The 24758-nt window shown below is 40.1% G+C and overlaps 1 long non-coding RNA gene across 1 annotated transcript in view; it reads right to left on the bottom strand.

The window, feature by feature from the left end:
- Positions 1 to 20878, bottom strand: part of LOC135219805 (uncharacterized) — a 1047642-nt gene extending 1026764 nt beyond the window's left edge. The window contains exon 1 of the long non-coding RNA XR_010315513.1: positions 20351 to 20878. This is a non-coding gene — a long non-coding RNA (uncharacterized LOC135219805). The remainder of the gene's footprint in view (positions 1 to 20350) is intronic.
- Positions 20879 to 24758: the final 3880 nt, after the last annotated feature.

Below are 24758 nucleotides of genomic sequence, written 5' to 3'. Positions count from 1 at the left end.
TTCAAGATTAATTATGTATATATATATATATATATATATATATCGTAGCAATAATCCAGCATCCGATTCTTCCAATCGACAGGAACCGTCTGATTAAAGCTATACCGTCTGCTTTTAAGTGTACGGAACGCATCATCTACTTCCACTTTTGTGATGTCGATGTGTTTCTGAAGTATGACTGCGTTGAAACTCGTCGAAAGGTCGTTCTGCTAGGCGAAGAATTCTCACTGGTAAAATCGACTTGGGCATCACTTGCTCGTTCATGCACTTCCGTAGAAAGTTGAGTCGGAGTTTATATATATCTATCATATATATATATATATATATATATATATATATATAGATATATGATATATATATATATATATATATAATATATATATATTATATATTTAAAATATATATGATATATATATATATATATTATATCTATATATTTATAAGTTATATTATATATATTTATATTCTATTCTAAATATATGTATATATATATATATATATTATATATATATTATATCTATAAATTATATATTATATATAATATAAATATAATATATATTTTAAATATAATATATAATTATAGTAGACATATATATATATAAATATATATATATATAATAATATATATATAGATATATATATAGATATATATTATATTATATATAATTATATCTATAAATAATATTATTATATATATATAAATATATATAATATTTAATATATACTATACAATATAATAGATATAGATTATATATAATAATATATAATAATATATATATATGGTATATATCAGATATGTATATGCACATACATATTTCACGTGTGCTGTCCTATACATCTTTTATTTACTTTCCAATGATTTTTCTGTGACCAATATAAAAATGTCACAAGATTTACATGGGATCTGATATGCACAATCTTTAGTTATTGCTGTTTTATATTACTGTCCATGGATGCTATATTAATTTTCAAAGCTCTCAGGGAGACAGGGAATGTCTTTGAAATTACTATACTGAGCGCAAGCAGTTTTTCGTCATATGATTCTGTTATCACAATGCTCCTTTTCCGCTCCTAATGCACTGTCCAATATAGAACCGGGATATTTTAATTTCTTGCATGAATTCCTAATTGCATCTTTTTCATCATCAATTTACTTAAGGCTACACACACAATGTTTTAAAAACTTGGATGTGAAAAATTAGATATTTAATACTCACGAGAGAAAATCTTTTCAAACTGTCTGTGTTACTTCGTACTGTTAACCTAAAATATATATATATAGAAACTTTCTAAAACTAAGAGTCAGAGTCTTAGAAAAAACGGAAGTAAACAAAAATAACTTCGGGTATAACAAAAGTTTCCCAGGAATAAAGAGGGCATTCTTATGAAATGACCTTAACCCTTCAGTAATTTCCCTTTAGAAATTTTTTCCCCAAAAGCAAACAAAAGCCTGGAACTTTATTTGTTTCTCTTAGATTTAGTTACCCAATTTTAATTTCTATCGAGAAATCATCCCCAAACTAATACTCCTAATATCCCTATCTTTCAAGATATCAAAAAGGATCAAACCCATTCCAATGCCTAGTGCCATCTTGCACACAAATATATAGGTTGTCTCAATATAACTCCACTCCCCCTTTCATCGTATCCCTACGTCAGGTCCCTATCGTTGCAGAGCATCAGATGGGCCATAAGTCTCCAGGTTATGTCCTTTCCTCATTTCATTTATGGTACTAGGAACATCTCGCGGCAGTATAAAGTGATATTAAGTGATATAGAGCGATTGGGTATGCATGGCCATACCACCATCCCAAGGTGGACATTAAGTCTTCGCATCCTGGCGAGGAAGGGGAACAGAGACGATGAAGTGAGCAAGGGGATATAACAGTTTAGTTGGATTTTCCTTCCAAATGGCTGCAGTTGGAATTAGTCCTACTCTTCAGTGAGTTCCATCCCTCCCCATCCCAGTAAGATTTCCAAAACACTGCTATCAATTCCTTCAACTTCTCTCATGAGTGAGAGAGAAAGAGAAAGAATAGCTGATGAATGATTTCATCACAGTGAGGGTGGGGATTAATTCCCTTTAACTTACGATTAATTACATATAGTATACATTTGGACAGTTCACAGGCCATTAATGCCAGTAACCCTTCATTTCTCTCCACCTGCCGATACAACCCACAATACTTTACTAACAGCGAGGTATTAATTTACTACTTGGGTCAACAGAAGCTTACTGGGCTTTTAAGAAAGTGCAGCCTAAGCATCCTATTTTTCCTTCAGCAAATTCTATATTCACAGATGTCTCGTATTTGAAGTTAATAGTAAAATAACTTTAAACAAAACACTAGCATCTGGCTTCTGGTCACTACAAAAGATTCTTTACATTAGCCCTGATGCGTTTAGTGTAATTCAGATACAGGTAGTACCTGGGTTATGACGGTTCCAGCTTACGACACTTGTTTGGAGTTTACAACACAGCCAGCTTATGATGTTCCAAGTCATATAAAATGGATTTTTAAAATAAAAGTAAGTTTTATTTAATACTTACCAAACAATTACATAGCTGTAGGTTCCCTATCACTTTTGGGAGTAGCAAGTATGACTGACCAGGTGTCTACAATTCGTTTTCAGCCTAAAGACCATCCACCTGTGGGGAGGAGGGAGGGCTCTAATTGTAACTGCTTGGTAAGTATAAAATAAAACTGGCTTTGATTATAAAATATACATGTTCATATCAGTGTCTTACCAAGCAATTACATAGCTGATTCCACACTGAAAGGTGGAGGGATGTGGATTGAAACTCAATTAAAATATTATAACATATTTCTTGAAAAGACATAGTCAGAACTGATTGTGCCTGGCATACCTTCATATCTTACCTTGAAACTGAGCTGCTGCAGGTGAGTACTGCCTCCAGTTGGCCCTCAATTTACATGGTAGAGTGAGTGGTTGCATGACCAAGCATCGCCTCTATTCAAGTGGGGTAATTTTCGTAGTCATGGAGGTACAACGCTGACTCAACAAAGATAAACAACAAACAATGCCCTTGCCCTGGTCGAAGACCAGATATTATTAAAAAATAAAAAAAAACAATACTGTCGCCTACACCAAACCAGAAAAAACCATACCCCACCATAAAAAAAAAACAAATAGTGGGCGATCCAGGTACTTAGTAACCCAGACTTCCCTTTGACTCAAAAATCACAAGGAAATTGTATTTTTCCTAACTAAACAAACCTGAGATCCTTTACAATAGGAATTGCTTATGACGTAGCTTGAACATGCAATTAAAACTCTTGAACAAGGTGGTTAGGCAGTAACTACCATCTGGTAGGCGGGGGGACCCACCTGCCTGGATTAAAACATTTCACTTTGCCTTTCGGCCCAGGTTCCAGAATGAGGGGTGGCATGAGGTGGGCATTAGTGTAAAGGACCTCAGTTTTGTATAGTTACAAAAAACACAATTTACTTTTTAAAATTGTGATTTCTTCCTACGCAATATACAAACCCTCAGTCCTTTACAATAGGCAAACTCACTGGTTGAAGGGAGGAATCTCAGTGAGTCTCTTGAACTGATTGGAGTTCGTCATACCTGGGATACTCCTCCAGGTCAAAAGAGCGAGGAGTGCTACTCCTCTGAAAATTTGATCAGAGTATAAGAAGAGAACTAGAAGAACCACACGCCCAAGGCCTGATGCAACCTGTCCTCTTAAAGGTAAGAAAACAACTTGTTGAGCAACCAACATAGGTAGACAGAAAAAAGGATTCCAAGGACTTGTGGGCAAAGACCCAAATATAGAGACATAAATGTAGTCCTGATGAGACCACATCTATCTTACAGTCCGACATATTCTTTGGATTGCGAGGAAAGGACTAAGCCACTGATACAGTGTGCTCTCAGGGAAAGAGTACAGGTGATGTCATTGCCAGCTGCAGACAACCTCCTCCTGATCTTCTCGCAAAACCAGGAGAAAGACATGTCCTTAGATACTTCTCCCTTGGCGAGTCAGTACTAGTGAAAGATTATTGACATCCATGTCAAGGATGTCGAGTCTTTTCGAAAGTACTGCAACACGCTAATAGGACAAAGTAATGATAGATCTGTTTCACTGATTACAAAGGCCAAGGTGCAGGGGATCATGAAGGACTCAAACCTGGCAACAGATGCCGAATGATTCAGAGTTCATTACGACATCTGAGATAGAGTTGAGTCATCGATACCCACCTTTTGAAGAGTGATATAATAAAGATCCATGCAAATCGTCTATCCTATTTGCCGATGCCAGAGCGAGACCAAATGTGGTCTTGAGAAACGAATCTCTGTCTGATGATTCTCCAAAGGTCTGTGCGCCCTAAACAAGAGTCATATGCCGTCTACTAGTGTCTTGAGACCTGAGGTCTGATATTCTATGTGCTCAGACCCTAAGGTCCAAGACAAAAGGATGGAACCTGACCAAGCACTTAAAAAAGTGCTGGCAAGCAGTATTGAAACACCCAAGTGCTTCAACTGGTTGATAAACACCCACGATTCCCTAAAATCCCGGGCAGGCTATATATGTAACACTAGCTGAGCACTTACAATTCTAAAAACTCTCGAACTTCTTAAGAATTCGAGCACTCAGCAAGACACCTGAATCATGTAAAAACAATCATTGAGAGCAGTCCTCTATTGACTTCCAAGCGCTCGTGATTCGAAGGAATCCTAGGGCTTGAAGAGTGCCAGAAATTCTCATGAATTCAAGTGCTTGGCGAGACCCAAATATTGTAGGAATAATCATATTGAGTGATCTCTCTCTCCCATTCCAAGTGCTCATGATTCTACAGAATCTGACGCTCAAATTTCAAGGAATTCACCACTCAGAGAGACTCCTAAATTTCATAAGAACTATCATTGGGAGCAGTCCTCTCTCAACTTCCAAAGAAATCGAGGAGAAACAGGCACAGAACCAGTCTTAGATGCAGCCTTCTAAGAACTGGATTGAGAGTGCGACTTCAATAGATTCCATACTCACGAGAATGCAAATTGGATCCCGCCCCAAGGGAGGGCAAAGCCAACAAGAGAACCACTGCCTCCTCAGAGAGAGGTATTCCCTTAAAAGTTCTGTAGAAATTTCAAAGGGAACCTCCCCGCTTCTCCAGGTGTTCGAATCCTCAGAATCAATGCACCCGGTGGGAACCTGCTGAGTGCTGGCAGTGGTGCTGGCAAGAAGGGACAAAACACATGAATGTCTTGCCCTTTCTCTTGCCCTGTGCCTGAACTGGGACAGTGAGAGGTCTCACTGTCAGCAGCTCAGGATGCTCGCGATTTGTTAGAAGCACAAGCACTCAGACCGAGTTCCAGCTGGTGCTGAAAGTAATTCCTTATGTAAAAGATCGATGGTTTGTATAACGTGCAGGAACAAACCTATCTTTAGAAACTCCGGAGGTTCTCTCAGCCAACAACAGATGCATGCTATTGAACGACACACAGTGGTTCAGAATTGCTAAATTGTGGACAAAACTCTAAGGTGAAAACTATCCCAACTTGAAAGCCAGTGTCTTGAACATTTATTCAAGTTAATAAAAGGCAGAATTAAACAAAGAAAAAGTGTATTCTAGCGTTACATAAAGTTTTTATGTACTATTGGACCTTCTTAAATCACGAAAATGATAACACTAGTTATAAGAAAGGGATTTTTATAGTATTATAAAAAAATATTAAAACTATATATACAATAACTTCATGAAAAAAATAAATAAAGAAATACAAGAGCACGATATTATTTTAACTATAACAGGAATTAGCAAGTATAATTAAAAGAAATAAAAACTAGTGTTTTAGTGTCCCATACTACTTTCACAATCACAGTCAAAATCACAATCACTATCATCAGTCATGTTACCAACCATTACTATCAGTGTTACTGGCAATATCATCATCACTGTCACTTTCCCGACCACCATTTCCAGACTTTTCGGTAGTGGGATCACTCATGAAAATAGGTGATGCTTCAAGTAGGGAAAGGACTTCAGGTGATAAACGAGTCTTTTTCTTATCTTGTAATCCTTGTGGTTGCAGCTGATCGCAAGAAATTTTTGCTGATTATGAAAGTGTATGTACTATTAGATATTGCCCACATGGCAAATGCATTGGTGGATACAGTGGGAATACCTTTCAAAATCTGCAACAACTTGACCTATTAATTTGTATGTGCTTTGTCACTTTCAGAATATATTGTCACCATATATGTAGTATTGTAGTTATGTCATTAAAGGTATTCCTACTAACTTGAGGTAAAATTTCTTCACATATTAAAAAAATATGAAGCTCATAAATATATACCACAATACTTTTCCATCAGTTTATGACCCACTTAAACTTGCAACTTCGTCCTCTCTTGTTGCATTAACATCACTTGAATATTAAATACCTAAAAACATAATTAATCCTGCAAACAGTGGAAATTGATTTTTTGGCCACGAATTCGTGATCCTGGACCACTGTGCAACAGTGCAGAGAACTGTGTGACCTGGGGATAATTGAACCCAATATGTCCCCATGGTCTTCTGTTGTTCCAGTTCTCAAAAGAGATGGTAGCATTAGGCTCTGTGTGGCTGTGGACTACCGTCAGCTTAATAAAGTGACTGTATCAGAAAAGTTCCCAATGCCTAATATGGAACACTCCATTTTTAGCCTTCATGGGGTAAAGTATTTTACCTTCACTGACTTGGGGACCAAAGCTAACTTGAAATTAGATGCTCTAAATGGACGACTGTGTTCTGATACTGCAGTTGTCATCCAGTTGAACACTAACATGCAACTTGTCACATCAACCAGTTCTGTCATGATGGTGATAAGTTCGACACTGGATGGTGGAAATCATCCTGACTTTTATGGTACAGTAATGCAAAACCCCACAGGTCCGGAACAATGCTCATGCACGTCAGAAGAAACGCCAACCAATGCCTGGACTGGTTAATCACATGATAGTGACTGAGGATCGGGAGAGGAATAGCATCCAACTGTGTGATGAGAGCGAGTACTGTCCTCACAATGCGTCCCAGACCTCGAAGAGGTCAGAACCTCTCGAGAGGACCAAACAGGCAACCTCCTACCAGTCTCGCCGCATTCATGATCTCACGAGACTGTCACCTGAGATCCGAGTGATCACTGTGCAAGCGATCACAGGTAAGGTTTGAGTCGCCCCCTTCCCTACGCACCGTGTGTGAGTGTGACGGTGAGTGGACTCAGCGTCACTGACTCTAGCTGCATTCATCGGTAGACTTACATGCACTCAAGAAAACTCACGAACGGGAACTCGAGACGGTACTAGTCCTAGAGGCAGAACCTCTATGACTAGGTGTAGAAGTATGAGCTGAAGCTTGAAATCCTACGGTCCCTGACCCGCGTACCCTTGGGGGCAACGAGGCGGTTCCCATTCCCAGAGGAATGGTAAGACCAGCGGAAGACCCGCTATTCACTGGAATAGCGAGACAGACCCATAGAAGTCCCAGATTTCTTTGGGGGGGGGGGGGGAGACAACCTTCTCCTTCCTCGGCAGGGGAGCCTCGGAAGATGAAGGGAAGGAGGCGACCAACGCCGAGGAAGACGACATCTTGCACTTCTCCTTGGACTTCTTCATCAGCTTCCTCAGCACACCAGTCAGATCTTCCATCTAAGGTGCCACTGGAGCAGCTGCTGAAGCAGCAGGCTCCAGAGCAGCTGGGACAGAAGACGCCGACACCACAGCAGCTTTCGGATGATCAGGGAATGGTGCAGCAGCAGCAGGAACAGGCATAGAAGAGGCTGGCATGAAAGCAGGCAGACAAGACCGCGTAACCTGGAGGAGGAGGGGCAGGAATGGGTCTGCCCTCGAAGTATGTGGCACGGATGATACGACCACAAAAGTGTTACTGTGGTCACATGCTGGGTGTAGATCAGATGGGAAGGTGCTACAAACACAGGTGCAGACAAGGTTATTGTTGTCCTCGCAGCCGTGCCATGAGTCAGAGGGTCAGAAGAGAAATGGTGCATCAGCCCCTGGAGTAGAGCAAAGTTGAGTTAGTGAGAGGAGGTCCTACTCAGCACGGAGGGGGGTCCGCGCCGGAATGAACAGAAGCCCCTGAGTACAACTCCGAGTCAGCAGCCCTCCACCCCCTCTTCTACACTTGATGAATAAAACAAAGAAGCGGAGGGGAGACATTTCCCCCGAAGGGGAAACAACAAGACTAAGACGCTTACGAGGAGGGAGAAAGGAAGATGAAGGATTGGTCACCAATGGAGTAACAGGGTGTAACCCTCCAACGAAGTCTTGGAAGACTTCCCCCGAGATCACTTCCTTCCCTCATAACTTCCCCACTGCTCCACTAACTAAGAGACATCAGTATCATAAGAATTATCTATGGTACACCCACACCCTCGATACTTTACACAAAGGGTGTGAGGATCAATTTCAATTTTGGAGCGAAAGCTACCACACTTCCTCCCCCCCTCCCCCCAACAACACCAGGACAAATCCACTGAGAGAATGGGGGGCACTTAAGCTCATGCAATTCCTGGGTTTGCATGTTATTGTTAATTATCAACAGTAAAACACAAACAGGAAAACAAATCACACAACCACAAACAAAAGGGAAAGATCTCACAAAGTTTTGGGAAAAAATCTTCATACAACGACAATGGGGCAGGGAGTGAAAGCACATCCATTCACCACAGCGGCCGAAAGCAAAGGGGAATGTTTACGTCCAGTCAGGCAGGAATCCCAACTATTGGACAAGCACTTACTGCTTAACTACCTTGTTGTTATTCTTCTATGACCAATTTCCAACCTACAATGAAAGTACAGTGGTACCTCGAGATACGAAATTAATCCGTTCCGAGGCGGCCTTCGTATTATGAGTTTTTCGTATCTTGGAACACATTTTACATGTAAAATGGCTAATCCGTTCCATGCCCTCCAAAAACACCCCAGTAAATTATATTTCCAGGCCTAAAACGCATGTTCTAGGGTTACAATGCCGACCCGACAGAAGAAATATGACTCCAAAAAGGCAAAATACTGTACATACTTGAGTAATATTCAACTGCATGTAATGTTCAACCCCATTTTTACTGCATATATTAGGACTTTAGCATATGTCCCTTAGCAATAAGCCTAGCCTATGTTAGCGGTTGCTACTGTAGCCTAGTCTATGATTCTGACATCTAAACCTAAGAGCTAAAAGCTTAGAATATGCCAATAAAATGTATAAATAATCGGTATGTACTCATTTCAAAAAATTATTAATTAATCATTAACTATAATACTCAAACAAACAAAAAACAAACCTTCCAATCGATTGTTTACATTCAGCTCTTACCTGTCTTACGAGTATCGAACGAGCGCCAAGCAATCATTTTTCCTAGCACACAGTAAGCCATAAATTGTCATCAGTATCTCTCTTCAACTAATGAAACTACCAAACAGTATAATAACCATTCATTTCTATTCTTTATTCTATCTTTACCTAACGGAGATACCGAGTTACTGACAGCTATAACGAAACATACGTATACGTAACGTAATAATAAAACAGAAGAAGAATTCTAAAAAATACGTATTTGTTGGCAGTCTGATTTATTTTATATTTTATGATATCTAATTCACAATTTTTTTATTAAATGTATTGCATGTACGTACTCATTTCAAATAATTATTAAGTAACCATTAACTATAATAAACAAACAAAAAAAAGCTTCCAAACGTCTGTTTACATCCAGTACTTACGAGTATCGAACGATCGACAAGCAATCACTTTACACAGTAAGCCATAAATTTTAATTCTCTCTCTTCAACTACTGAAACTACCAAACAGCATTATAACCATTCATTTCTATTCTTTATTCTATCTTTACCTAATGTTTTTTTTTATTAAATGTTTTGCATGAATAAGTTTTTCAATTTACAGCATCCTTTTACCAACAGAATACTTTAAGCACAAGGGGTAGATGCTGACCAATAGGAGAGCAGGACCTTATGGGGTGACTAGCATCAGGAACCAATGGGAGAGCGGGAGGATGGTGGCGAGTTTACTCAGTTGGCGGCGCGGGAGTTTTAAAATTGTTCTCGGTGGTCCGGGCGAATCTCGGGACTTTACAGCAACAACCTTTCATATCTTAAAAACTTTTCGTATGTAGAGCAGTAAAATTTTTCGCATTAGCTTTTGTATCTCGAGTTTTTCGTAAGTAGAGCCTTTCGTATCTCGAGGTACTACTGTAATTACTAATGCAAAGGACTGGGGTTTTGTATAACATGTAGAAACAAACCTATCTCAAGACAAGTATAAAGTTTTCATAATGAAACTAATATTGTAATACTTACCTGAACCCCACTCATTTACCCATGTACAGGAAAATTTTAACTGCCAGCATTACCAACACAGCGATAAACTTTACCGAGTTACCTGTCTACCGTTGGCAACACTGCTGCCAGACATTGGCCAGCAGACGGTTCCCACCTTCAATCGCAATAATCATTAATCGGATGATGCATAAGGGAAAGGTTCCGAAGGTGTGGCTGAGGAAGTGTCTTTAGATAAGGAATATGATATTGTTAAGATACAATAAAGTTTTGTACATACTTACCTGGCAGATATATACTTAGCTATAGACTCCGTCGTCCCCGACAGAAATTCGAATTTCGCGGCACACGCTGCAGGTAGGTCAGGTGATCTACCGCCCCTGCCGCTGGGTGGCAGGAATAGGAACGATTACCGTTCTAGAACCAGATTTTCTCTTCCACCTGTCTCCTGAGGGGAGGTTGGGTGGGCCATCAATCGTATATATCTGCCAGGTAAGTATGTACAAAACTTTATTGTATCTTAACAATATCATTTTTGTACATGGAACTTACCCAGTAGATATATACTTAGCTGATTGACACCCTTGGTGGTGGGAAAGAGACAACTATTTACTGAATAGACAGGTAAACAACATACGTTGTAGGTAATAAATAAATAAAACCTTGGTTCCTACTTGATCAGGCGGAAGACTCCATGGCTAATGCCTAGGAATCTGCTTCGCCTCAAGAGCCTCAGCGAGGATGTGACCTATGGCTAAGAGTTCTTGTGGGTATGTCAATGGGGTCTTATCCATTTACTCGACAGAGCCTCTTACATGACAATATGCCTATGCCTAGTGGCATAATTAAGGAGCACAACACCGATCCCGATCACCTGATCCTAACACGAGGGTTAGTGCTTAAGTTGAAAAGAGTTATCTACAAACTCCTTTCAAACAACCCAAAGAAAAAACACGACGTTAAATAAAATTTAACTCACTAGTTAAGGATCAGTATCTGCTCCCTATCCCAGCAATGTATCCACAGACACGTATCAACCAAGAGAGAAGGATCCCTCGAAGGTTATCTTGACATCCTTCGGATAATGGGAAGTCAACACAGAGTTGCATCTCCCGTATGTGACAGCTAATATGTCCTTATGACATATTGTTAGGGAAAGAACAAGAATTCGGAAAAGCTCGCACTTCATGCGCTTTTAATTCTCAGCTGTTTGAAGGAATCATCAATGCACTTATCAAGTGCTTAGGAGATCACAATGTCTCAAAGAAGGCCAGGGCGTTCTTTGATATAGATCTCTTCTGGGTGAAGCCTGGAGCCTGGCTAGCGCTTCGTGCCTGGCAGGCGCCTAGCGCCTGTCTAGCGCCTCGCGCCTGAATGGCGCCTAGAGCCTGGCTGGAGCCTCGCGCCTGGATGGCGCCTTGCGCCTGGCTGGCGCCTCGCGCCTGGCTGGTGCCTGATTGGCTCCTCCTTCCTGGCTAGCGCCTCGCGCCTGGCTGGAGCCTTGCGCCTGGAAGGCACCTGGAGCCTGGCAGAAGACTTCATGATACTGTCTATGAGTCTGCATGCCTCAAGAGTTTCAGCGAGGTAGGGACCTATGACTGACAAACCCTTCTGGATCATGTCAATGGGGGCTAGCCCGCTTACACGACAGAGCCTTCTCGGATCGTGCCAATGGGGGCTGACCCACTTACATGGCAGAGCCTTACCTGTATCATATCAATGGGGACTAGCCCTCTTACATGACAGAGCTTTAGGTTTCTCTTTACTGGAAGGAGCCTTGCGCCTGGATGGATCCTCAATCCTGACTGGAGCCTAGCCTTGAAGGAGCCTGGCACCTGGATGGCGCCTGGCTGGCTTCTAGAGCCTGGCTGGCTCCTAGAGCCTGGCTGGCTCCTAGAGCCTGGCTGGCTCCTAGAGCCTGGCTGGCTCCTAGAGCCTGGCTGGCTCCTAGAGCCTGGCTGGCTCCTAGAGCCTGGCTGGCTCCTAGAGCCTGGCTGGCTCCTAGAGCCTGGCTGGCGCCTCGCGCCTGGCTTGGCTCCTCCACACTTGCTGGAGCTTCGAGCTTGGAAGAGTCTCTAGGCTGTCTGGCGATGTCCACATCGGACACTCTTATATCTGTCCGATTTGTTCGCCTCTGGCGCATTTGCGCCAGGTTGGAGGCCCGCTCCTTCTCAGTATCCGACCATGACAGAGTTCCTTGGAACTGTCCGCCTCTGGCGTTTTTCGCCTGTATTGGCATTTGGCGCTTGGCTGGCGCTACATTGTCTGAGAGTCCTGAACAACCACATAGTTTATCAGGAGACTGGAGAAGGGTGGAAGAAATTCTTCCCCTTTGAGCTTTTGGCCCCTGGCAAGGGGAGGTGATTTAGTCAGCTACACCCAGTAGACGACAGGATATCTAACAATACGAGAGAGAAGAGTCTTCCTCCGAGGAGGATCCTTCGTGAACACTTCTTTTGCTAACGAGATCTCTTCTTACATGGTGATGAGGTTCCTCGTTGCAGAATCTTCCCTATCCTTGCCCGAAGGAAGGGAAGGAGTCTGGAAGTCGAAGGAGAGACTGAGCTGAAATTGGGCGGAACCCTGATTTCTAGCTCTTATTGTATCCTTCTGAATACCTTCTGGGAAGCATTTTGAGCCCTCATCGCACCCTGAAGACTCTGTAGGCAAACGTTTAAACCATCTCTTCTTCTGTAGATGAAAATGTAAGTACCCTGCCTGGGCAACTAAACTTCTATCTGAAAGCGTTGCGTCAGGAATAGAGGGATTTAGTTCTTTTGCCAGACATACTATGCTGGCAAGAACCCATTGCCGAGTCTCCATTGAATCTGATGCGAGATTCCAATGCACAAAAAATTCACTTGTCTTCTTGGTCGTTTAGGGCTAAGAGAAACAAAGAATTCCTTCATAAACTTCCTCAAAGAAGTTTGATGAGGAGCAGTTCCATTTTGTCGGAACACAGAATCTGTGGCCACAAAAAAAAAATCCCATTCGAAGTACATGATATCCTACTCTTGTCGTATTGCGGTATCGTATAAGATCCCGAAGATCTTAATCCTCTGTTATCTCTAATTCCCCTTGTAGAGACAGAGTATAGCCTTTTACTGCGTTCTTTGATAGCAGATATATACATAGGTGATTCTTCCCTCTGAAAGTGAAGAAAAAACCTCGCTATGTGGTTCACAGAGGTATCGGAAGAGGACAGTTTCCTCATTCCATCTAGCACGATCTGCAGCAATTCTATGTCTTAGCCATGACTATTGTCATTTACCTTGAAAAAACCTCTCATTCATGTCCACTTCTGGTCAGTCTGCACGCGGACAGACTCAGAGTGGAGAGGTTTTATAGGTCTATTTATAATAGATTCTGATAGAATATCCAGATACTCTTGGAAAAGCCTTACGAAACATGCTGTGAGAAGAACGTGACTTCTGTGAATCCAACCTCTCTAAGGCCAAAATGAGGCATACATCCTCTCTTCCTTTGACGCCCAATTATCTTAATATCTGTTAAGAATTTATAACTAGGGGAAAAAAGACTAAAGTTTATTCCCCTTTTTTAAATTTAAAGATGTCTTATATTGCTACCTCTCTTGGTTCGAGGAAAAAGAAGCAGTCTAAAGGAAGCCTGTTCGTCTTCTACCTTACAAAGAGATCTATGAAGAAGACTTTCCGCAGGTTCTCACAACTCTTTTCAATAAATGTTAGACATACGTTAACAGTTATTATCTTCGATCGAGAAGGTTCTCACGGACATGCAAAATCTTGCATCGAACCTCTTAAGGATCGTTACGTTCCGTGTCTGTTCCCAAATAGGTTCTCTTTTGTTAACGCGAACAGGGGCGAAAAAAAGAGATTCTCGATGCTCTTTGCAATATGAGAGAGTCGTGGAATTGGCCTAAGTGATTAAAATAAATAATTTCATCATTCCTTGTAAGCGACCCCTTTTCGATTAAATGGGTAACGAAATCAGGAACGAATCTTGCCGTTACCGAGCCTGCTGTCCGAGAGGCTACTGGACTCTTAGGTTAATAACTCGCTAAAACGAGAAAATATCTTGGATGGTGCTTCTGGCGCGGCTGGCGCTCATTTCTAGTTCTTTTTAGGTTATGTGCCATAACATCTATGCCTTTATGGTACCCGACATCCTTCACATGTTATTTCCGTTCTTAGTGGGAAAAAACTTTTATATACGTAGTATAGTCCATTCAGGGAAACAACTTCTGCCACTAAGAGAATGTTTCCCATCCGACTCACCCAACTTCTCTTGAGCAATATCCGAATTTAAAAAGGTTGTGTGCGTTTCTCGAAAGGATGAGAGAATTATATATATCGCGCGCTGCCATATTAGAATCCTTTATAATACTGTCACATTGTGGTAAACAGCATTAATCTAGGAAACCTTTGTAAGGATACTAGGAATTCTGTAGTTAACCTCGGTAAGTGCATAAGACTTGACCATACGGTAGTCTTAAAGTGAATTCTCTACTACATTCATCTTCTCACTAAGCATGTACTCTAATAAGCCATGCTTTCGTAAGCATGAGAGCATTATACAATATAGAGTTCCGCTGCGTTAGAATCCTTTAAAAATGTTACCTACGGTAAACAGCATTGAAATGTTGTAATATCTTTCTTATTGAAAGCTTCTTAGCAAAAGGCAGACAATATTTTATTTATGTTTGCTTAACTATCCCTCAATCCGAGGCTAAAACCACGATTGTAGGGGAGAGACACGGTTATTCATTCCATCCCGCAGGAGAGAGACATGTTACCGACCACTCATGACCGACACCTACATGATACTGCGTTGGTGTCTAAGCGATAGCAGTCTCGTTAGCCGACTGGCCTTACTCTTCCCGAGTTGCCAGCTACTCCATTTAATAAAGGAATCTTATAAAATTATTATCGAACTTCAGGAAGTTCTTATAATGCATATCTAAGCGAAACAAGACTTCGATAAATCTAGAAGCTAAGTAGGTGTTGTCTTAACAATCCCTTTAAGCGTAGTCCTTCCTAGGAAATTCCTGGAAGGATACTGGTAATTGAGTTGCTCAGCAAAGAAGTAACTACGGTATGTGCTTATGATTTGCCGTATCGTATTTCATACAGCAGATACTCTACTACCTTCTTTCCCTGCCGAGGCAGATAGAGAAAGGATATTCTGGCGCCTGGCTCCTTGCACCTAGCGCCTGGAATGTTCCGCGCGCCTGGAATGTTCCGCACGCTAGAAAGGAGACTCGCTCCTGGAACGTTCCGCTTGCGTGGAAGGTCCCGTGCGCCCTGACAGTTCCGAGCGCCTACTAGACCCCTTTTAGAAAGAGCCTCTTGCCCGGAAACATTCAATGGAAGGATCGTTCTGATTGCCACTCTACTATAAGGCTCCTTGCTCTAGCTGTCTGTTTTTCTGGCGCAATTTGCGCCAGGCTGGCGCTTCGTCTCTTTGAAGGCGCCTTGCGCCAAGAAAAATTTTCTAGAACGCGGCTCGCGTTTGGTTGTAGGAACGCGGCTCGCGCTAGTCTGTTAGCTGGAACGCGCCTCGCTGCTAGCTATAGGAACGTAGCTCACGCTAGCTTGCTGGAACGCGGCTTCCTGGCAGCGGCTGGCTCTTGCTCAGTGTTCTCTTAGTTTTCAGAGAACGCGCTAGATCATCGAAACTCCAAACATACATTCTTCGTCTTTTCAGATGTAAGATGAAGAGACGCACTTTTTTAAGGATGCCTTATCAATGGCTATCCTTGGCAGTCTGGGACGTTCTACAGAACCTGCCGAGGGGACGCCTGACCGGTGGGGGTTCTCCCTAACCTTCCTACAGCTGTCGACTTTCCTCCTCCACTGGGTCTGGGAGTTTGGAAGAGGTCTAGGCCTGGAAGCGCTACGGAGCCGATCAGATGCACCCTCCACTGCACTGGGAACACTATATTCACTTCTTACCTTTTTAGAGCTCGCCTTTTGAGCTCCATCCATTTATCTTCAAATTTGCACATATGAATTTGTAGATTCTGTGGAGTAAGAAGGTGATGAGGATGCAACAACTACTAGAATTGTCAATACTCTAACTGCTCGTTAGTATGAGAGCTCTTAAAGCTTCTAAAGGAAACGTATCTAGTTATATGCTTTCTGACTTCCTAAAGTAGGAAGTTAGATCTTATATTTCCTTCATCAAGTTCTAACACTTATACACGTATTAGTGAAAAAAAAAATCAATATTTCCCTTATTGCAAAATATAAGTGTCTACCGAAAAATTCGGTAGTTTCACGTAATATATTCTTCGAAATTTCGAAGCCAAATTCATTCAAAAGTTAATAAAAGCGTATGCCAAACCAAAGACCCAGTACTTCCCTGCAAAAGACAGCCCAGAAGGTCGATGGCGATGAAAAAACGAAAATCAAGTCAGGAGGTAGCAACAACGTATGTTGACACTACCGCGACAGAGAAAATCTGGTTCTAGAACGGTAATCGTTCCTATTCCTGCCACCCAGCGGCAGGGGCGGTAGATCACCTGACCTACCTGCAGCGTGTGCCGCGAAATTCGAATTTCTGTCGGGGACGACGGAGTCTATAGCTAAGTATATATCTGCTGGGTAAGTTCCATGTACAAAAACATGGTTAAATTCTGAGTGCATCAACTTATTTAAGCAACATCCAAATGAGAAGCCTAATACGTAATCCAAAACGAGATGCAAGTTGTCAACAATTTGCTGAGGGGGTGTCATGCTGAGAGACCAAAAACGTTCACTTGTAACAGGATACGTGCTATCCATCGAGTGAACAAGAAGCGACTGAAGGTGGGAACCATCTGCCGGCTGATGTCTGGCAGCAGTGTTGCCAACAATAGACAGGTAACTCAGTAAAAAATGTTTACCTGCAGTGACCTAAGTAAACAATGTTTACCTGCAGTGTTGGTAACGCTGGCAGTTAAAATTTTCCCAAGTGTTGGTAAATGAGTGAGGTTATGTTCGGGCTGGTAAGGTGACCAGGGCCGGTGTTCAGGTAGTGTATTGCAATACAAAATTTAAGGAAAACCCGTTAAGATAGGTTAAGGAACAGAGAATAATTTTCAATGCTCTAGGTCGGGTTATAATTACTGATAAGTAAGAGCATGTTGCGCCAGGATTTATAGATATTATGTTTTACCTGCCTTTAAGGTATGGTTAGGTTAGAGTCAAGGAGAGTTGAAGTAGGACATGAAGCAGTAAAGTTGGTAAGCGCTATCCCAGTAATCCTTACATATCTTGATGTTTTGTAATTTGGGTAGATCTAAGCCCATATACCGCGGCAAACTAGACTGTGGCAGTTGTTTTTCGATAGTCTGGTAAAACTAAGACATACTTAACTTTTTTCTATAGAGTGTAAAACTAAGACATACTTAACTTTTTTCTATAGAGTTTTACCTCCTGAACAAAAATTTAAAGCAATATTTTTTTTGGCCAGCTGTAATTAACCTGTAATTTACCTTTGAACTCTATTCTACAGTAAGGGGAACCGATGGAAATGTGGGGTTTTGGGTGGGGTAAAACACGGAAGAATTATGCCTTACAACTCTATTCTACCGGAAAGTGGGTTTAAGGGTGGTGTAAAACACTTGGGGAAAGGTTTTGCTGTGTTATTGTGTTATTTCCTCTTATTTATAATATTTGAAACACGAAATTTAAGCGGAAATAAAGCGATAAACAAACCGATAATGGCGCCAGTGCATAGGTAAAATCCACCTATCATTACTGCTATTATGACGCCAAATCCTCTTACACACGTGGCAATCCTACTGTGCATGCGCCATATTATGGGGAGCTTTCATTTCAGATTGCCTTCCTTTAAGGGGTGTGTGCCACCCCCCCCCCCCCCCATTAAGGTAACATGTTCTACTAGGTTAGGTTAGGTTAGCATCATAACCTAAATGTTACACTTCTAAGATTACCATTCTTTAAGGGGGGGGGGGGGGGGACAGGGAGATAACACGTTACCAACTCGTACCTGTGCCTTCCTCTCCCAGTACCCCACCCCGTCCTCCCCTTACCAGATTTATGGCTCCCTGGTGGTTATGTATCCCATGGCCCCTACCAGAATTCGAATATGGCGGTTTGTTTACGTTTCTTGGCCCCGAACCAAAACTTCAAAGATGGCAGTTGACATTTTCCTATGTTGCTTTACAAAAGTTTAAGATAATATTTTGCCGGTCAACTGTAACTAATCTGTTATTTACCTTTGAACTCTGTGCATCGGTACATCGCACCCCTTGTACCATCATGTAGTCTTCAAAGGTAAATTACGGTTCAATTACAGTCGGCCAAATAAACATTACTTTAAATTCTTATTCAGTAAGTAAAATAACATAGGAAAACATCAGCTGCCATAGTCTACTTTACCGCAGAATGTGGGCTTAGAATTACCATAATTTGAATTTTTTCCCAGTCTGTGGATCTTGTGAGTTTAGCATTTCTTATCATTCCTGCTGGTGTAATTCCTGCTTTCTTTTCCCTGACCCAAAAGCTTGGAGCTCCACTGGGAGTAATTCTACTTGTTAGATGTCAGGCATTCAGGGAAATACAAAAACAAAAAGTTTGCACCTACCTCAAACTGATTTTGGCATTCTATGTTAGGTTAGGGACCTAGGGTATATACTTTATCTTATCAAGAAGGGCCTGGTGCCCTATCCCAGGTTGGGATCCATCCCTGTATTTCAGTCCAAGCAACCCCACTAGGTTAGAAAAGACCTAAGTCCTGGTTTATATTAGGATTTGTCCATGTAATAACAGTAACCACATTTCATTCATACATGTTTATTTTTCCCCGCCAAAAAACCAGTGCTCCAATGGCCCAATCAAATTTCTAATGATGTGGCTATGGAACCAACAGCTGGTTTCTGACTTTAAGCTAGTATGTATCCGACATTTAGGAAGTGTTCTTGTTATTGCGCCCAGTTTTCTTTGTGCATGCACATGTAATTAGTCAGATCCAATGACAGAGAAAAAGAATAATCAGATTATGACTTAAAGGTACCAATATCAGCCACTCGGACCCCACCATATAGCTACCTGCAAAATTGCCAGTAAACACCCCTATCATATTAGATACCTAACACAAGTTCTCACAATACCATTAGCTGTAGAATACATAGCCATGCTGAATTTCTATTGTGGAGGGGAGCGGATTATGAAATAACTCTGCATCGCCTATTTTTGCCACTGCTTAGATAGCCTATGGCTGAAAGACTATGACAGTCCCAAGGTTGCTAAAGTGACCCCACCTTCGCATGGCTTTCTTCACATTTCGAAAGAAGTGGGGGTTGCATGGGTCAGTCTTCTTGTAAAGAAGATGTATACTGATGTTAATAAGGAAAAAAATCTTATAGTTTAATCGTTGCTATGACATGGAATATCAAACAGTAAATGTGGAACTTGCAATGTAATCAAACAGCTACATTTGATGAATACTAGCTAGGCATTAAATCTTTGATATTGGAGGTTGTGTGAACACTTTTCAGTGGTGCAGGACCTGGATAAGCCATCGACGAGTAAAAGTAGCCGAGTACGAACAAAAAATGAATGAAAAACTGTTCTTGTTTGTATGGCGTTTTTACGTTGCATGGAACCAGTGGTTACCTATTCAGCAACTGGACCAACAGCTTTATGTGACTTCCGAACCACGTCAGGAGTGAACTTCTATCACCAGAAATACCGTTCAGGAAACATAAAAAAAACTTTCAATGCCCCAATTAACAACCACACTGACTCACAGTCAGCTCGCACACTCCATGGCACCGAGATGAAAAGCACTACGGCTACTACAGGACTAGCGTTACATTTTCATAATATAACGCCTAAGCTACTCTAAAACGACAGTAAATGACTAGCCCTAAACTGTCATAGGCTAGTGGAGCTGCAAGATAAAAGTACGTCAACCCTAACCTAGGCCTAGGCCTAATAGGCTATAACATAGTGGCCTACCTAGGCTAACCTACCAAGCTAGCTAGTATATTCTTCCATTAAATCTAATGTTATTTTAAGAAGAGAAGTACTACTACTGACCTTATTAATGTCCAGTACGTTCTAATGAGGAGCCGTTTCAGTAGGTCTCGACCCAGTTGATACAAGATGTCACTGAGTTACTTAGCTACCTCCACCCATTAGGCTAATAAACCTCTGGAAGCTGGTACGTGTTGCTTCAAGGGCAATTTTAATTTTGCTATAGTCAGGCTATAAAACAAGCAGCGTCACATTATGTTTTTGCAAACTGATTTACGCAGCAACACAACAACATAGGCCGAAAAGACACATATCCGAATCACAAGTACATGTTCACATAAACAATCCCTCTTGCACTGACTGTTGCTGACGGCGACGCCGACGGTGTCGCTTTGAGATTTTACATTATTGTGGCCCAGAATTCGCAACATTTTTTATTTGTTGATAAACTAGAATGATATATCTTTAACATATTTGCAAAATAGGTTTTAATTGTCATTTTTATATTTTTTGCGAGTGTAGTATGCCAGTAAATCTTGCTGTATTAATACTCTTATAAAAAATGAAAACTTTTCCCTTGTTACACTTCAATGTTTGCTTCACCAGCTTGTCTGTCTGTCTGTCTGTATATGTATATGTATATATATATATATATATATATATATATATATATATATATATATATTATATATATATACATGACAAAAATATCCATTCTCGCTTATCTTTATCTAAGAGTCCACGTTATTTGTGGTGCTCCTTAGGTTAAATTATTTTGTATATTTATTGTGCACCGTGGCAATAACAGGAGACAAATGTAAAAATGTAATAGTTATGTTAGCTCCATTCATTAATTATTAAATCAGAAATGCTAGATTAATAGTCACCATGTCGACTTACTTCAGATAGACAAGCCACAGATAACTTTCCTTAATAATGTTTTCAAATTGACTTACGTACATTCCATAAGCAACCAATCTGGGGAAGTCTTTGTTGCTCAGTGGACGTGATCTTCGATTACTGTAAGTGAAGTAATGCTCCATTCAGAAATTTTTTTTACACTGTATTAAAATAGATATTTGTATCAAGTATTCAAATGAATGCAAATGTTAACTATAAATAAATGATTATTTATGAGTGCAGAAAAGGAAATACATAGTGATTTGATTTGACACTCATATTTCAAAAATCTATGTGACAATTGGTACAAGACCAAAAATTGATGGTTACATTTCGAAGAACTTTTTTAAAAAACTACAGACACACACACACACACACATATATATATATATATATATATATATATATATATTATATATATATATACTTAATTACTTCGTAAGTTACTTATGTAAAATATAGTTTTTTTGTCGTATCTGTATGCCCGGCTTTGAATGTTGAACACACTTATACAGGAATTTTGAGATCAGGAAAGATATGGTATTGTGCTTGATCGTCTTTTAAACCATTGCATTTAGTTTTACATTGCTTTCAATATTCGAAACGTCGATTTTTCTTGCATTTTTTGTAAATTTCCATTTTCGTCCTCCGGATGTGCGCCTTTCGTTTCAGTTTCAGCTCAAATTTTTATAAATACATAATTTGCGGGTATACTACATTAGATATAATTATTGTTAACAGAATTATATATATTCAAATAATTTACTATCTCAAAAAAGATTTGTCATTAAATCAATTCAACGCCCAAAAAACAGTGAAATTCGTGAATCATTTTTGATGAAGGTAAATATCATCGAGTTTGTATGGCTTAGCTGTACATATATATATAGTATAACTATTTGGGGGGGAATGTTCAATATTTAATTTCATTCTGCCCCAATTTTGGTATACGATTCTCTAGCGAATAGAGATATGATGGATTATATCTTATTTGGGACTTCCTTTTGATATGCAGATGCAAAATCCAAGTCGAAATGGGAGAGGCACAACTCTTTCGCAGATCAAAGACGTCGCTTAACCCTCGAGCCTTTGCTTATGCATATTCATCGGTGTATGAAACAATAGTTAATCCTATATCGCTAGTTAGACCGCGCAGAAGTTTATTTGAGTGATATCGTGGTTGTGAAAGGGGAGTCACTCAATTATGGGACTTGGTGATTACCGCGGAATGGAAACAGCCATCCAAGTATAGTAACCTGTATAAACAGATTAATTTTCAAAGCTGTAACCCGAATCACAGGTCATTTGAATATGAGACCAACGCACAAACAACGAGGCAGCCTTGATTTAGGATCTGATGCTAAACCATATTTTGGATGCCTTGACAATAGTGCATCTACAAATTCTGAGGACAAAATATACCGTCGAGTTCAAGTGACAATATGTATGTAATTGTGGTATGATAGAGCTTTAGCATCCTCAGCTGGGCGGTGGTTACTTTCTCTTCCACGCGTATCAGGTAGTAGTACTATAACTCGCAGCAATGCAAGGCCAACAACAAAATATGATGTGGCTCCTGAAAAACTAAGTAATTTCACAGTTGGAAATATGCTCTTAAATAACCTCAACTAGTCAATGAAGTGTCATATTATTGGGCAACTATTGCCATTGAAACATTTATTATACTACTCTGCTACCGTTAGGTATATTAGATCAAATCTCTGGAAACAGTAAGTTTAGTCATTTCGTAACAAGGACATCTGAAGCTGTTAATTTAAATATACTGTTGCCTTATCACCCATATCTAGTACCCTCCAAAGAAGGGCTAAATAACAGCTGTTATTTCGGTCAAGAATCAACCGTCAGTAATTGGTACTGGCTAATGGTAGGGAACTGAGACTGCTGGCTTTTGCTTTAGATAAAATAAAAAGCTTGTTTTCAGTTACCTGCAAAGGGGTAAGGGCTTGCACTAGCCAATGATTCTATTGGGTATGCTTTTCATTTATTCTCTTCCCTATTGTTATAAATAGACTACACTACAGTCATGAAGGCAATATCATTAGGTTAAGTGTGACTTGCAGCATTTGAAGATGCATTTATTATCAGATTCGTGTAATTCAGAAAGCAAGGAAATAAGTTATTTTGTTGTGTAGGCATGAAGATTTAGTCAAAGTGAAAATATAGGAAATTGCAGAAATTCATTCTATTGAACTTCATATAAACTGAGAGGCCCATTTTGATAATTTGATATTCTGAGCTGGTGAATGAAAATCATCAGAAAGGCTGGTTACGGTGTTTGCTCCTTTATGTATTTTTCAGTCTTCATCATATGAATCATTTCTTTGCCATGTCTGTGACTGTTTACCGAAACAGTAATATGGGCCAAGTAGTTTGTCAACGGTAGCTGAGAATTGGAATTTCATACTTTCTAGTGCCATTCCAATGAAGTAAATAGATGCATTATTTAAAAAAAAAATTAAGAATGTGGTGCTAAGGATGTATGATGCATCATGTAAATTGTTGAATGCTAAGAGGAGTGCTTTACAATAAACTCAAAATTTGTTTTGGAATAGGCGGATGTGAAAGTGATTGGTTAGGTTTAAAAGTTCAGAAGACAAGTGTTTGTTTGCACCCATGGCCGTTTAATATTATCATGGGAGTGAGGAGAAAAATCACTGTGGAATAAGAAAAGGGCTTGCAAATTGGGTAAATTTATACTATGAGAATTTAAAAATTTCAATAAAATAAGATAAGTGAAAAAAAAAAAAATTGTAAGAGCAAAGAGCAAGGCGATAAGAGTAAACGGAATCTATCTATATATATATATATATATATATATATATATATATATATATATATATATATATATATAAACGTTAGTGGGGAGATAAAAGACTGGAAGAAGCTGATTTGAGAAGTGATGTAACTGATGAAGTTGGGATGTAGGGAGAGATGGTTCACAGAATAGGTAAAGCAAGGCAGCTGGATCTCGGAATTTGAATCACCTCTATTACACAAGTGAGGTGTGGATGCTGAATGGAAATGAGAGAAAAGTGCAGCTGTTGAGAAGAACTGTTTGTACATACGATGACAACAGTTAAAAGGAAAGATGATGTAAATGGGATGGGAAGATAGCGCTGCCTATAAGATGAGTTGGAACTGTACCCTACGGTATTATTTCATTTATGGACATTAATAATGTAGCGTATTTTAACTTAGTTCACTATGTTAAGGAAGTGATAACAAAACACTTCTTCTCAATACATTATTGTCGCTAATGCATACTTACAGAGAAAAAAAAATATTAAGTTTTTACCTCGAATTTTTCCTAAGTCGGGAGAGGTGTTTCCTCTACGGTAATGTTTACTTTTAATGAGCCCTCTAACTTACTTTCTTACGCAAACAAAAGCAGTTCCAGTTACTCATTATAGGCTGACAGGTGTGACATCTTATGACGTCATGGGTTTCATAACCAATTACGAACGACTTTAGTCGAAAACTAAGTTTCACTAGCATTTCAGCGGAGTAAAAAAGTTACCTGTCTAGTGTCCACTGGTATCCTTGTTTGACT

The sequence above is a fragment of the Macrobrachium nipponense genome, chromosome 1 (genome assembly GCF_015104395.2).
Source record: "Macrobrachium nipponense isolate FS-2020 chromosome 1, ASM1510439v2, whole genome shotgun sequence".
In the NCBI taxonomy this organism is placed as follows: domain Eukaryota; kingdom Metazoa; phylum Arthropoda; class Malacostraca; order Decapoda; family Palaemonidae; genus Macrobrachium; species Macrobrachium nipponense.
This window is presented reverse-complemented; position numbering and strand designations above follow the sequence as displayed.